This window comes from Hordeum vulgare, chromosome 4H (assembly GCF_904849725.1).
Source record: "Hordeum vulgare subsp. vulgare chromosome 4H, MorexV3_pseudomolecules_assembly, whole genome shotgun sequence".
Classification (NCBI taxonomy): Eukaryota; Viridiplantae; Streptophyta; class Magnoliopsida; order Poales; family Poaceae; genus Hordeum; species Hordeum vulgare.
The window spans coordinates 531,128,066-531,142,034 of NC_058521.1; positions in this window are offsets into that span (position 1 = coordinate 531,128,066).

Below are 13,969 nucleotides of genomic sequence, written 5' to 3' on the forward strand. Positions count from 1 at the left end.
TAATCATATTACTTAAGAACTCCCACTCAAAAAGTACATCTCTCTAGTCATTTGAGTGGTACATGATCCAAATCCGCTATCTCAAGTCCGATCATCACGTGAGTCGAGAATAGTTTCAGTGGTAAGCATCCCTATGCTAATCATATCAACTATACGATTCATGCTCGACCTTTCGGTCTCATGTGTTCCGAGGCCATGTCTGCACATGCTAGGCTCGTCAAGCTTAACCCGAGTGTTCCGCGTGTGCAACTGTTTTGCACCCGTTGTATGTGAACGTTGAGTCTATCACACCCGATCATCACGTGGTGTCTCGAAACGAAGAACTGTCGCAACGGTGCACAGTCGGGGAGAACACAATTTCGTCTTGAAATTTCAGTGAGAGATCACCTCATAATGCTACTGTCGTTCTAAGCAAAATAAGGTGCATAAAAGGATTAACATCACATGCAATTCATAAGTGACATGATATGGCCATCATCACGTGCTTCTTGATCTCCATCACCAAAGCACCGGCACGATCTTCTTGTCACCGGCGCCACACCATGATCATCCATCAACGTGTTGCCATCGGGGTTGTCGTGCTACTTATGCTATTACTACTAAAGCTACATCCTAGCAAAATAGTAAACGCATCTGCAAGCACATATGTTAGTATAAAGACAACCCTATGGCTCCTGCCGGTTGCCGTACCATCGACGCGCAAGTCGATATTTCTATTACAACATGATCATCTCATACATCCAATATATCACATCACATCATTGGCCATATCACATCACAATCATACCCTGCAAAAACAAGTTAGACGTCCTCTAATTTTGTTGTTGCATGTTTTACGTGGTGACCAAGGGTATCTAGTAGGATCGCATCTTACTTACGCAAACACCACAACGGAGATATATGAGTTGCTATTTAACCTCATCCAAGGACCTCCTCGGTCAAATCCGATTCAACTAAAGTTGGAGAAACCGTCACTTGCCAGTCATCTTTGAGCAAAGGGGGTTACTCGTAACGATGAAACCAGTCTCTCGTAAGCGTACGAGTAATGTCGGTCCAAGCCGCTTCAATCCAACAATACCGCGGAATCAAGAAAATAGTAAGGAGGGCAGCAAAACGCACATCACCGCCCACAAAACCTTTTGTGTTCTACTCGAGAAGACATCTACGCATGAACCTAGCTCATGATGCCACTGTTGGGGAACGTCGCAAGGGAAACAAAAAATTTCCTACGCGCACGAAGACCTATCATGGTGATGTCCATCTACGAGAGGGGATGAGTGATCTACGTACCCTTGTAGATCGTACAGCAGAAGCGATTAGAGATCGCGGTTGATGTAGTGGAACGTCCTCACGTCCCTCGATCCACCCCGCGAACAATCCCGCGATCAGTCCCACGATCTAGTACCGAACGGACGGCACCTCCGCGTTCAGCACACGTACAGCTCGACGATGATCTCGGCCTTCTTGATCCAGCAAGAGAGACGGAGAGGTAGAAGAGTTCTCCGGCAGCGTGACGGCGCTCCGGAGGTTGGTGATGATCTCGTCTCAGCAGGGCTCCGCCCGAGCTCCGCAGAAACGCGATCTAGAGGAAAAACTATGGAGGTATGTGGTCGGGCAGCCGTGAGAAAGTCGTCTCAAATCAGCCCTAAAACCTCCGTATATATAGGTGGGAGGGAGGGGAGGAGGCAGCCTCAAAACCTAAAGGTTTGGCCGAAATTGGAGGTGGAGGAGTCCTACTCCAATCCTACTTGGAGTAGGATTCCACCTTCCCACTTGGAAACTCTTTCCACCTTGTGTTTTTTCCTTCTCAAACCTTATGGGCCTTAGTGGGAACTTATTCCAGCCCACTAGGGGCTGGTTTATCTCTTCCCATAGCCCATGAGACCCCTTGGGGCGTGACACCCCTCCCGATGGTCCCCGGCACCCCTCCCGGCACTCCCGGTACACTACCGATGAGCCCGAAACTTTTCCGGTAATGCACGAAAACCTTCCGGTAACCAAATGAGGTCATCCTATATATCAATCTTCGTTTCCGGACCATTCCGGAAACCCTCGTGACGTCCGTGATCTCATCCGGGACTCCGAACAACATTCGGTAACCAACCATATAACTCAAATACGCATAAAACAACGTCGAACCTTAAGTGTGCAGACCCTGCGGGTTCGAGAACTATGTAGACATGACCCGAGTGACTCCTCGATCAATATCCAATAGCGGGACCTGGATGCCCATATTGGATCCTACATATTCTACGAAGATCTTATCGTTTGAACCTCAGTGCCAAGGATTCATATAATCCCGTATGTCATTCCCTTTGTCCTTCGGTATGTTACTTGCCCGAGATTCGATCGTCAGTATCCGCATACCTATTTCAATCTCGTTTACCGGCAAGTCTCTTTACTCGTTCCGTAATACAAGATCCCGCAACTTACACTAAGTCACATTGCTTGCAAGGCTTGTGTGTGATGTTGTATTACCGAGTGGGCCCCGAGATACCTCTCCGTCACACGGAGTGACAAATCCCAGTCTCGATCCATACTAACTCAACTAACACCTTCGGAGATACCTGTAGAGCATCTTTATAGTCACCCAGTTACGTTGCGACGTTTGATACACACAAAGCATTCCTCCGGTGTCAGTGAGTTATATGATCTCATGGTCATAGGAATAAATACTTGACACGCAGAAAACAGTAGCAACAAAATGACACGATCAACATGCTACGTCTATTAGTTTGGGTCTAGTCCATCACATGATTCTCCTAATGATGTGATCCCGTTATCAAGTGACAACACTTGCCTATGGCCAGGAAACCTTGACCATCTTTTGAACAACGAGCTAGTCAACTAGAGGCTTACTAGGGACAGTGTTTTGTCTATGTATCCACACAAGTATTGTGTTTCCAATCAATACAATTATAGCATGGATAATAAACGATTATCATGAACTAAGAAATATAATAATAACTAATTTATTATTGCCTCTAGGGCATATTTCCAACACATATAACTCAAATACGCATAAAACAACGTCGAACCTTAAGTGTGCAGACCCTGCGGGTTCGAGAACTATGTAGACATGACCCGAGTGACTCCTCGGTCAATATCCAATAGCGGGACCTGTATGCCCATATTGGATCCCACATATTCTACGAAGATCTTATCGTTTGAACCTTAGTGCCAGGGATTCATATAATCCCGTATGTCATTCCCTTTGTCCTTCGGTATGTTACTTGCCCGAGATTCGATTGTCAGTATCCGCATACCTATTTCAATCTCGTTTACCGGCAAGTCTCTTTACTCGTTCCGTAATACAAGATCCCGCAACTTACACTAAGTTACATTGCTTGCAAGGCTTGTGTGTGATGTTGTATTACCGAGTGGCCCCCAAGATACCTCTTCGTCATACGGAGTGACAAATCCCAGTCTCGATCCATACTAACTCAACGAACACCTTCGGAGATACCTGTAGAGCATCTTTATAGTCACCCAGTTACGTTGCGACGTTTGATACACACAAAGCATTCCTCCGGTGTCAGTGAGTTATATGATCTCATGGTCATAGGAACAAATACTTGACACGTAGAAAACAATAGCAACAAAATGACACGATCTACATGCTACGTCTATTAGTTTGGGTCTAGTCCATCACGTGATTCTCCTAATGACGTGATCCAGTTATCAAGCAACAACACCTTGTACATAGTCAGAAGACCCTGACTATCTTTGAGCAACTGGCTAGCCAACTAGAGGCTTGCTAGGGACAGTGTTTTGTCTATGTATCCACACATGTATATAAGTCTTCATTCAATACAATTATAGCATGGATAATAAACGATTATCTTGATACAGGAATTATAATAATGACTATATTTATTATTGCCTCTAGGGCATAATTCCAACAGTCTCCCACTTGCACTAGAGTCAATAATCTAGCCCTCACATCACCATGCGAATTACATTGTAATAAATCTAACACCCATACAGTTCTGGTGTTGATCATGCTTTGCCCGTGGAAGAGGTTTAGTCAGCGGGTCTCCTACATTCAGAGCCGTGTGCACTTTGCATATATTTACGTCCTCCCCTTCGACGTTGTCGCAGATGAGGTTGAAGCGTCGTTTTGATGTGTCTGGTCTTCTTATGAAACCGTGGTTCCTTTGCTAAGGCAATGGCACCCGTGTTGTCACAGAACAAGGTTATTGGATTCAGTGTGCTTGGCACCACTCCAAGATCCGTCATGAACTGCTTCATCCAGACACCCTCCTTAGCCGCCTCCGAGGCAGCCATGTACTCCGCTTGACATGTAGAATGAGCTACGACGCTTTGCTTGGAAATGCACCAGCTTACCGCACCCCCATTAAGGATAAATACGTATCCGGTCTGCGACTTAGAGTCGTCCGGATCTGTGTCAAAGCTTGCATCGACGTAACCCTTTACGGCGAGCTCTTCGTCACCTCCATACACGAGAAACATCTCCTTAGTCCTTTTCAGGTACTTCAGGATATTCTTGACCGCCGTCCAGTGATCCACTCCTGGATTACTCTGGAACCTGCCTGCCATACTTATGGCCAGGCTAACGTCCGGTCTAGTGCACAGCATTGCATACATGATAGATCCTATGACTGAAGCATAGGGGACGGTGCTCATATGCTCTATCTTTATCAGTTGCTGGGCACTGAGTCTTACTCAATCTCGTACCTTGTAAAACTGGCAAGAACCCTTTCTTGGACCGTTCCATTTTGAACCTCTTCAAAACTTTATCAAGGTATGTGCTTTGTGAAAGTCCTATCAGGCGTTTCGATCTATCCCTGTAGATCTAAATGCCTAGAATGTAAGCAACTTCTCCTAGGTCCTTCATAGAGAAACTTTTATTCAAGTAATCCTTTATGCTCTCCAAAAACTCTAGTTGTTTCCAATCAGTAATATGTCATCCACATATAATATTAGAAATGCCACAGAGCTCCCACTCACTTTCTTGTAAATACAAGATTCTCCAACCACTTGTATAAGCCCAAATGCTTTGATCACCTCATCAAAGCGTTTATTCCAACTCCGAGATGCTTGCACCAGTCCATAAATGGATCGCTGGAGCTTGCATACCTTGTTAGCATTTTTAGGATCGACAAAACCTTCGGGTTGCATCACATACAACTCTTCCTTAAGGAAACCGTTAAGGAACGCCGTTTTGACATCCATCTGCCAGATTTCATAATCGAAAAATGCAGCTATTGCTAACATGATTCTGACAGACTTAAGCATCGCTGCGGGTGAGAATGTCTCATCGTAGTCAACTCCTTGAACTTGTGAAAAACCCTTTGCCACAAGTCGAGCTTTATAAATGGTCACATTGGCGTCAGCGTCCGTCTTCTTCTTAAAGATTCATTTGTTCTGAATAGACTTGCGGCCCTCAGGTAGTACTTCCAAAGTCCACACCTTGTTTTCATACATGGATGCTATCTCGGACTTCATGGCTTCCAGCCATTTGTTGGAATCTGGGCCCACCATTGCTTCTTCATAATTTGCAGGTTCATTGTTGTCTAACAACATGATTTACAAAACAGGATCATCGTACCACTCTGGAGCAGCACGTGGTCTCGTCGACCTGCGCGGTTTGATAGGAACATGAACCGGAGTTTCATGATCATCATCATTAACTTCCTTCTCAACCAGCGTCGCAACGACAGGGGTTTCCCCTTGCCCTGCGCCACCACCCAGAGGGATGAGAGGTTCGACAACCTCATCAAGTTTTATCTTCCTCCCACTCAATTCTCTCGAGAGAAACTCCTTCTCGAAAAAGCTCCGTTTTTAGCAACAAACACTTTGCCCTCGGATTTGAGATAGAAGGTGTACCCAACTGTCTCTTTTGGGTAACCTATGAAGATGCACTATTCCGCTTTGGGTTCCAGCTTTTTAGGCTGAAGCTTTTTGACATAAGCATCACATCCCCAAACTTTAAGAAACGACAACTTTGTCCTTTTGCCATACCACAGTTCGTATGGTGTCGTCTCAACGGATTTTGATGGTGCCCTATTTGAAGTGAATGAGCTGTGTCTAATGCATAACCCCAAAACAATAACGGAAAATCGGTAAGAGACATCATAGATCGCACCATCTCTAATAAAGTACGATTACGACGTTCGGACACACCATTGCGCTGTGGTGTTCCAGGCGGTGTAAACTGTGAAACAATTCCACATTGTCTTAAGTGAGCACCAAACTCGAAACTCAGATATTCACCCCCACGATCAGACCGTAGGAACTTGATCTTCTTGTTACGATGATTTTCAACTTCACTCTGAAATTGCTTGAACTTTTCAAATGTTTCAGACTTGTGCTTTATTAAGTAGACATAACCATATCTACTCAAATCATCAGTGAAGGTGAGAAAATAACTATATCCGCCGCGTGCCTCCACGCTCATCGGACCTCACACATCGGTATGTATGATTTCCAACAAGTCACTGGCACGCTCCATTGTTCCGGAGAACAGAGTTTTAGTCATCTTGCCCATGAGGCATGGTTCGCACGTGTCAAGTGAATCAAAGTCAAGTGACTCCAGAAGTCCATCGGTATGGAGTTTCTTCATGCGCTTTACACCAATATGACCTAAGCGGCAGTGCCACAAAAACATGGCGCTATCATTGTTAACTCTAACTCTTTTGGTCTCAATGTTATGTATATGTGTATTATCACTATCAAGATTCAATATGAACAATCCTCTCACATTGGGTGCATGACCATAAAAGATGTTACTCATAGAAATAGAACAACCATTATTCTCTGACTTAAAAGAGTAACCGTCTCGCAATAAACAAGATCCAGATATAAAGTCCATGCTCAACGCAGGTACTAAATAACAATTATTCAAGTTTATAACTAATCCTGATGGTAACTGAAGTGAAACTGTGCCGACGGCGATTGCATCAACCTTGGAACCATTTCCTACGCGCATCGTCACTTCATCTTTCGCCAGCCTTCGCCTATTCTGCAGTTCCTGTTTCGAGTTGCAAATATGAGCAACAAAACCGGTATCGAATACCCAGGCACTACTACGAGAGCCGGTTAAGTACACGTCAATAACATGTATATCAAATATACCTGAGTTTTCTTTGGCCGCCTTCTTATCAGCCAGATACTTGGGGCAGTTGCGCTTCCAGTGACCCATACCCTTGCAATAGTAGCACTATGTTTCAGGCTTAGGTCCTGCTTTGGGTTTCTTCGTCGGGTTGGCAACAGGCTTGCCGCTCTTCTTTGAATTATCCTTCTTCCCTTTGCCGTTTCTCTTGAAACTAGTGGTCTTATTCACCATCAACACTTGACGCTCTTTACGGAGTTCAGACTCTGCGACTTTCAGCATCGCAAACAACTCGCCGGGTGACTTGTTCATCCCTTGCATGTTGTAGTTCAACACAAAGCCCTTATAGCTTGGCGGCAGTGATTGAAGAATTCTGTCAGTGATAGCCTCTTGCGGGAGTTCAATCCCCAGCTCAGCTAGACGGTTTGAGTACCCAGACATTTTGAGCACATGTTCACTGACAAACGAATTCTCCTCCATCTTGCAAGCATAGAATTTATCGGAGGTCTCATACCTCTCGATCCGGGCGTTCTTCTGAAAGATAAACTTCAACTCCTGGAACATCTCATATGCTCCATGATGCTCAAAGCGACGTTGAAGTCCCGGGTCTAAGCCATACAAGACTGCACATTGAACTACTGAGTAGTCCTCCTTACGTGTTAACCAAGCGTTCTTAACATCTTGGTCAGTCGTAGCGGGTGGTTCATCTCCTAGCGCAGCATTAAGGACATAATCCTTCTTCCCAGCTTGTAGGATCAATTTAAGATTACGAGCCCAATCTACAAAGTTGCTTCCATCATCTTTCAACTTAGCTTTCTCTAGGAACGTATTAAAATTCAGGGTGACTGTCGCGTGAGCCATGATCTACAACACAAATATATTCAAAGTGGACTTAGACTATGTTCAAGATAATTGGAGTTTAACTTAATCAAATTATTTGCTAAACTCCCACTCAAAAATACATCTCTCTAGTCATTTGAGTGGTTCATGACCCACTTACACTAGCTCAAGTCCGATCATCACGTGAGTTGAGTATAGTTTCAGTGGTAAGCATCCCTATGCTAATCATATCAACTATATGATTCATGATTGACCTTTCGGTCTCATGTGTTCCGAGGCCATGTCTGCACATGCTAGGCTCGTCAAGCTTAACTCGAGTGTTCCGCGTGTGCAACTGTTTTGCACCCGTTGTATGTGAACGTTGAGTCTATCACACCCGATCATCACGTGGTGTCTCGAAACGACGAACTGTAGCAACGGTGCACAGTCGGGGAGAACACAATTTCGTCTTGAAATTTTAGTGAGAGATCACATCATAATGCTACCGTCGTTCTAAGCAAAATAAGGTGCATAAAAGGATTAACATCACATGCAATTCATAAGTGACATGATATGGCCATCATCATGTGCTCCTTGATCTCCATCACCAAAGCACCGACACGATCTTCTTGTCACCGGAGCCACACCATGATCTCGATCAATGTGTCGCCATCGGGGTTGTCGTGCTACTCATGCTATTACTACTAAAGTTACATCCTAGCAAAATAGTAAACGCATCTGCAAGCACAAACGTTAGTTTAAAGACAACCCTATGGCTCCTGCCGGTTGCCGTAGCATCGACGTGCAAGTCGATATTATCTATTACAACATGATCATCTCATACATCCAATATATTACATCACATCGTTGGCCATATCACATCATAAGCATACCCTGCAAAAACAAGTTAGACGTCCTCTAATTTGTTGTTGCATGTTTTACGCGGTGACCATGGGTATCTAGTAGGATCGCATCTTACTTACGCAAACACCACAATGGAGATATATGAATTGCTATTTAACCTTATCCAAGGACCTCCTCGGTCAAATCCAATTCAACTAAAGTTGGAGAAACCGACACTCGTCGGTCATCTTTGAGCAACGGAGTTACTCGTAGCGATGAAACCAGTCTCTCGTAAGCGTACGAGTAATGTCGGTCCGAGCCGCTTCGATCCAACAATACCGAGGGATCAAGAAAAGACTAAGGAGGGCAGCAAAACGCACATCACCGCCCACAAAAACTTTTGTGTTCTACTCGAGAAGATATCTACGCATGAACCTAGCTCATGATGCCACTGTTGGGTAACGTCGCATGGGAAACAAAAATTTTCCTACGCGCATGAAGACCTATCATGGTGATGTCCATCTACGAGAGGGGATTTCCGATCAACATACCCTTGTAGATCGCACAGCGGAAGCGTTAAGAAACGCGGTTGATGTAATGGAACGTCCTCACGTCCCTCGATCCGCCCCGCGAACCGTCCCACGAACCATCCCGCGATCCGTCCCACGATCTAGTGCCGAACGGACGGCACCTCCGCGTTCAGCACACGTACAGTTCGACGATGATATCGGCCTTCTTGATCCAGCAAGAGAGACGGAGAGGTAGATGAGTTCTCCGGCAGCGTGACGGCGCTCCGGAGGTTGGTGGTGATCTAATCTCAGGAGGGCTCCACCCGAGCTCCGCAGAAACGCGATCTAGAGGTAAAACCGTGGAGGTATGTGGTCAGGCTGTCGTGGCAAAAGTTGTCTCAAATCAGCCCTAATACCTCAGTATATATAGGAGGGTGGGAGGGGAGGAGGGAGCCTCAAAACCTAAAGGTTTGGCCGAAATTGGAGGTGGAGGAGTCCTACTCCAATCCTACTTGGAGTAGGATTCCACCTTCCCACTTGGAAACTCTTTCCACCTTGTGATTTTTCCTTCTCAAACCTTATGGGCCTTAGTGGGAATTTATTCCAGCCCACTAGGGGCTGGTTTATCTCTTCCCATAGCCCATGAGACCCCTTGGGGCATGACACCCCTCTCGATGGTCCCCGTCACCCCTCCCGGCACTCCCGGTACACTACCGATGAGCCCAAAACTTTTCCGGTAATGCCCGGAAACTTTCCGGTAACCAAATCAGGTCATCCTATATATTAATCTTCGTCTCCGGACCATTCCGGAAACCCTCGTGACGTCCGTGATCCCATCCGAGAGTCCGAACAACATTCGGTAACCAACCATATAACTCAAATACGCATAAAACAACGTCGAACCTTAAGTGTGCAGATCCTGCGGGTTCGAGAACTATGTAGACATGACCCGAGTGACTCCTCGGTCAATATCCAATAGCGGGACCTGGATGCCCATATTGGATCCCACATATTCTACGAAGATCTTATCGTTTGAACCTCAGTGCCAGGGATTCATATAATCCCGTATGTCATTCCCTTTGTCCTTCGGTATGTTACTTGCCCGAGATTCGATCGTCAGTATCCGCATACCTATTTCAATCTCGTTTACCGGCAAGTCTCTTTACTCGTTCCGTAATACAAGATCCCGCAACTTACACAAAGTTACATTACTTGCAAGGCTTGTGTGTGATGTTGTATTACCGAGTGGGCCCCCAGATACCTCTCCGTCATACGGAGTGACAAATCCCAGTCTCGATCCATACTAACTCAACGAACACCTTCGGTGATACCTGTAGAGCATCTTTATATTCACCCAGTTACGTTGCGACGTTTGATACACACAAAGCATTCCTCCGGTGTCAGTGAGTTATATGATCTCATGGTCATAGGAACAAATACTTGACACGCAGAAAACAGTAGCAACAAAATGACACGATCTAAATGCTACGTCTATTAGTTTGGGTCTAGTCCATCACGTGATTCTCCTAATAACGTGATCCAGTTATCAAGCAACAACACCTTGTACATAGTCAGAAGACCCTGACTATCTTTGATCAACTGGCTAGCCAACTAGAGGCTTGCCAGGGACAGTGTTTTGTCTATGTATCCACACATGTATATAAGTCTTCATTCAATACAATTATAACATGGATAATAAACGATTATCTTGATACAAGAATTATTGTAATAACTATATTTATTATTGCCTCTAGGGCATAATTCCAACATTGACGAAGTAGCTCTTAGGTGAGGTGAAGTTCCCGACGGAGCTTTACTGACTTCTTAATCAGGGTGTGAGCTAGATTGTCGACGGAGATGCTAAAGTAGGTCTCGAACCTGAGTAGTGTGCCATCCTCCTTGGATGGAACCAATGTCTTACTCTCGCGAATGTCGTCCTTCCTGAAAGGTTGGTAGTGCGTAGCTGGCTCGTCATCCATCTCAGGGATGATATCTCGAAGGTGGATGAGTGCCTTCCGTGCACTTGTCTCGACTGTGATCACCAAGGTCTCCATCTATGGACCTTTAAAGAACCAACTCGTCGGGGAGTTGTTTACCTTCAAGACCACATCAACATGGTACTCCTTCGTGGTGGCATTGACCCAGTGCTCGTGGTAGAGGACAACGGGGGATCGTCGAAACTGACACTTTTCCTCTCTATCCTCTAGGAGTGGGGAAAGTCGGATTCTAGGAGTTCTTTGGGTACGACGACCATCTACAAGGTTTAAGGGTAGGGGTGTGAGTAATGTTTTGAAAGCAGAGTAGAAGAGGTAAGAGGTGTAGAAACTCCTAAGTATAGGCACTATGTATAGTTTTTGAAAGGGGCTTTATTCGAACTAACGTACATGCTAGCCAAGGCTTCCTATAGTTAGGATGGCTCTCATGCCAGCTCTGTGGGATCCTCGACTCATAAGTTGTGATCACCGAATGCACATGTACAATGATTCCAGAGATCAATGCTCTCTGAACACACATAAGCGGCATAAAAAGAGTCTTACATCCATACATATCGTCTTACACAAATAACGACCATCATGGTCAAGTCTTACATAGATAGGGCCATGAAGGCCAAACACCAAACATAACTCGGAGCGGAAATACTGAACGAAAGCATTGACCCATGCCATCTGCCTTAACCCTCATGCATTCTAACTCGGAAGCGTCCTATTTCGCATGTTGATCACCAACGAACTCTTCACCATATTCCTGATATTCCATGTCTGGCCAATTAAATAACCAGTGGCAAGCCAATGAGTACTTTGAATGCACTCGCAAGCAATCCATGCTTGAAACAAGGCAGTAACAATGCATGATATAGAACGCAGTAGGTAAGTTGCAGAAAGCTAATTTGAAGGGCAACGACATGTTCAATCGACTTGTAAAAGCATGCATCATGGGGTTTACAGATATCCATATGAACAACTTACATATATCAATATAACCAAGGGTTGAACATCTCATGTTCAATCATGATGCCAAGTCCTCTGACTTAGCTCAAGTATCACCCCCACGCACACACACCAAGTTTGTAACTAATGGATGTAGCCCAAGAGCAGTCATCCAACTGTCCTTGACCATGGACACGACTATTCAAATAGTTATACACTCTACAGAGGTTGCACACTTTACCCACAAGACTTGGAAACTTCCGTGTCAAGGCACGACTTGTGGTATTGTTCATACCCGAGTTAAGTACCCGGACAATGCCTTTCCCTTGAAGATACTAACAAAGATTCCACACATTGGCATACACCCTGCATGATGTAAGTATCATCCATGAAGGGGCCAACGTTGTGCCCGATGTCTGTAAAAATAGCCATTGGTCATCCTTTCAGGCATGACCCCATATCGAGAGTGACCATGTCAGTCCCTCCACTAGTAATGTGGGCTCTCTACTAGTACCGACCAAAGTAATCAACAAAGCCCCGTCCCGTAAGGGGTATCGTGGTTGTACATGTAAGGTTGGAGTAATGGTCGCAACTTAAAACAATCCATTTTCGAAAACAACACACTCACTTGACTTGGTACACCACTTCTTTCTCAAGTGGTTACCTAGCTCAACACCATCTCCCTCACGCATTAGTGGCACCCGTCAGTTTTTTGAGAAGTCTTTGAAAACACCTTTGTTTCCAACACCATGCATATTACCGTCCCACTTGCGTAGCTTCTACTAGCAGCCTATATAATTTCCACCCACACAACTCTAAGTAGAGAGTAGAGTTATGCAAATGCAAGAATCAACAAGTAAAGTATCGGAGGAAACCCACCAAGATGGTTACCAATCCATCATGATTCAATGCAACGAAATAAAGTGTGATATGTCATGCATAAAATGGTTCCTTAGACATGGTCAAATGGCTGCTTGCCTGGATCAACAAAGTCTTCGGGGTCTTCACATCCTTCTAGTCCAAGCTGTTTGTCAACAACGCAATCCATCATCGCAATATAACAGGAAAAAATAAGGCCACGACAAATGTAGAAAAAATATATCACTCCTAAAAATGTCAACCCACTTCTGTAAAATACTAGGGTGAATACTAGCTTTATAAAAATTATTAGGTTTTGGTTTTGAAGTGCCAAAAAATATTAAAAATCATTTTAACAAAGACTTTAAATATTTAAAACAAGGTTTTAAATACAAACATTGCATAAATTATTTTTCAAATGGTTCACAAGTGGCATCATTAAATAGGTGGTATTTTTACAAGTTTTAGAAATTGGAAATTTTGGATTTGGACATTTATTTTAGGCTATGAAATTTTTGGAAGAAAATGCCACAAATGAAAAAGAAAAGCCATCTCGTAGCTGGGCCTGTAACGGCCGTGGTTGGGCCACCCCAGAGGCGAGGCAGCCTATCGCGGGCCGAGTGCACGCGCCCGACGGGTTTGAACCCGTCATGCGGGGCCGTGTGCCAGTGAGAGAGGAGAGGGGAGAGTATGGCATGCGGGCCCTGCCTCTCATCTCTAACCCCGCAACTAGGTGATACGTCTCCAATGTATCTATAATTTTTATTCTTCCATGCTGTTATATTATCATTCTTGGATGTTTTATAATCATTTTATAGCAACTTTATATCATTTTTTGGGACTAACCTATTGACATAGTGCCTAGTGCCACTTGCTGTTTTTGCTTGTTTTTCCTTCATAGAAAATCAATATCAGATGAAGTCCAAATGCCACAAAAG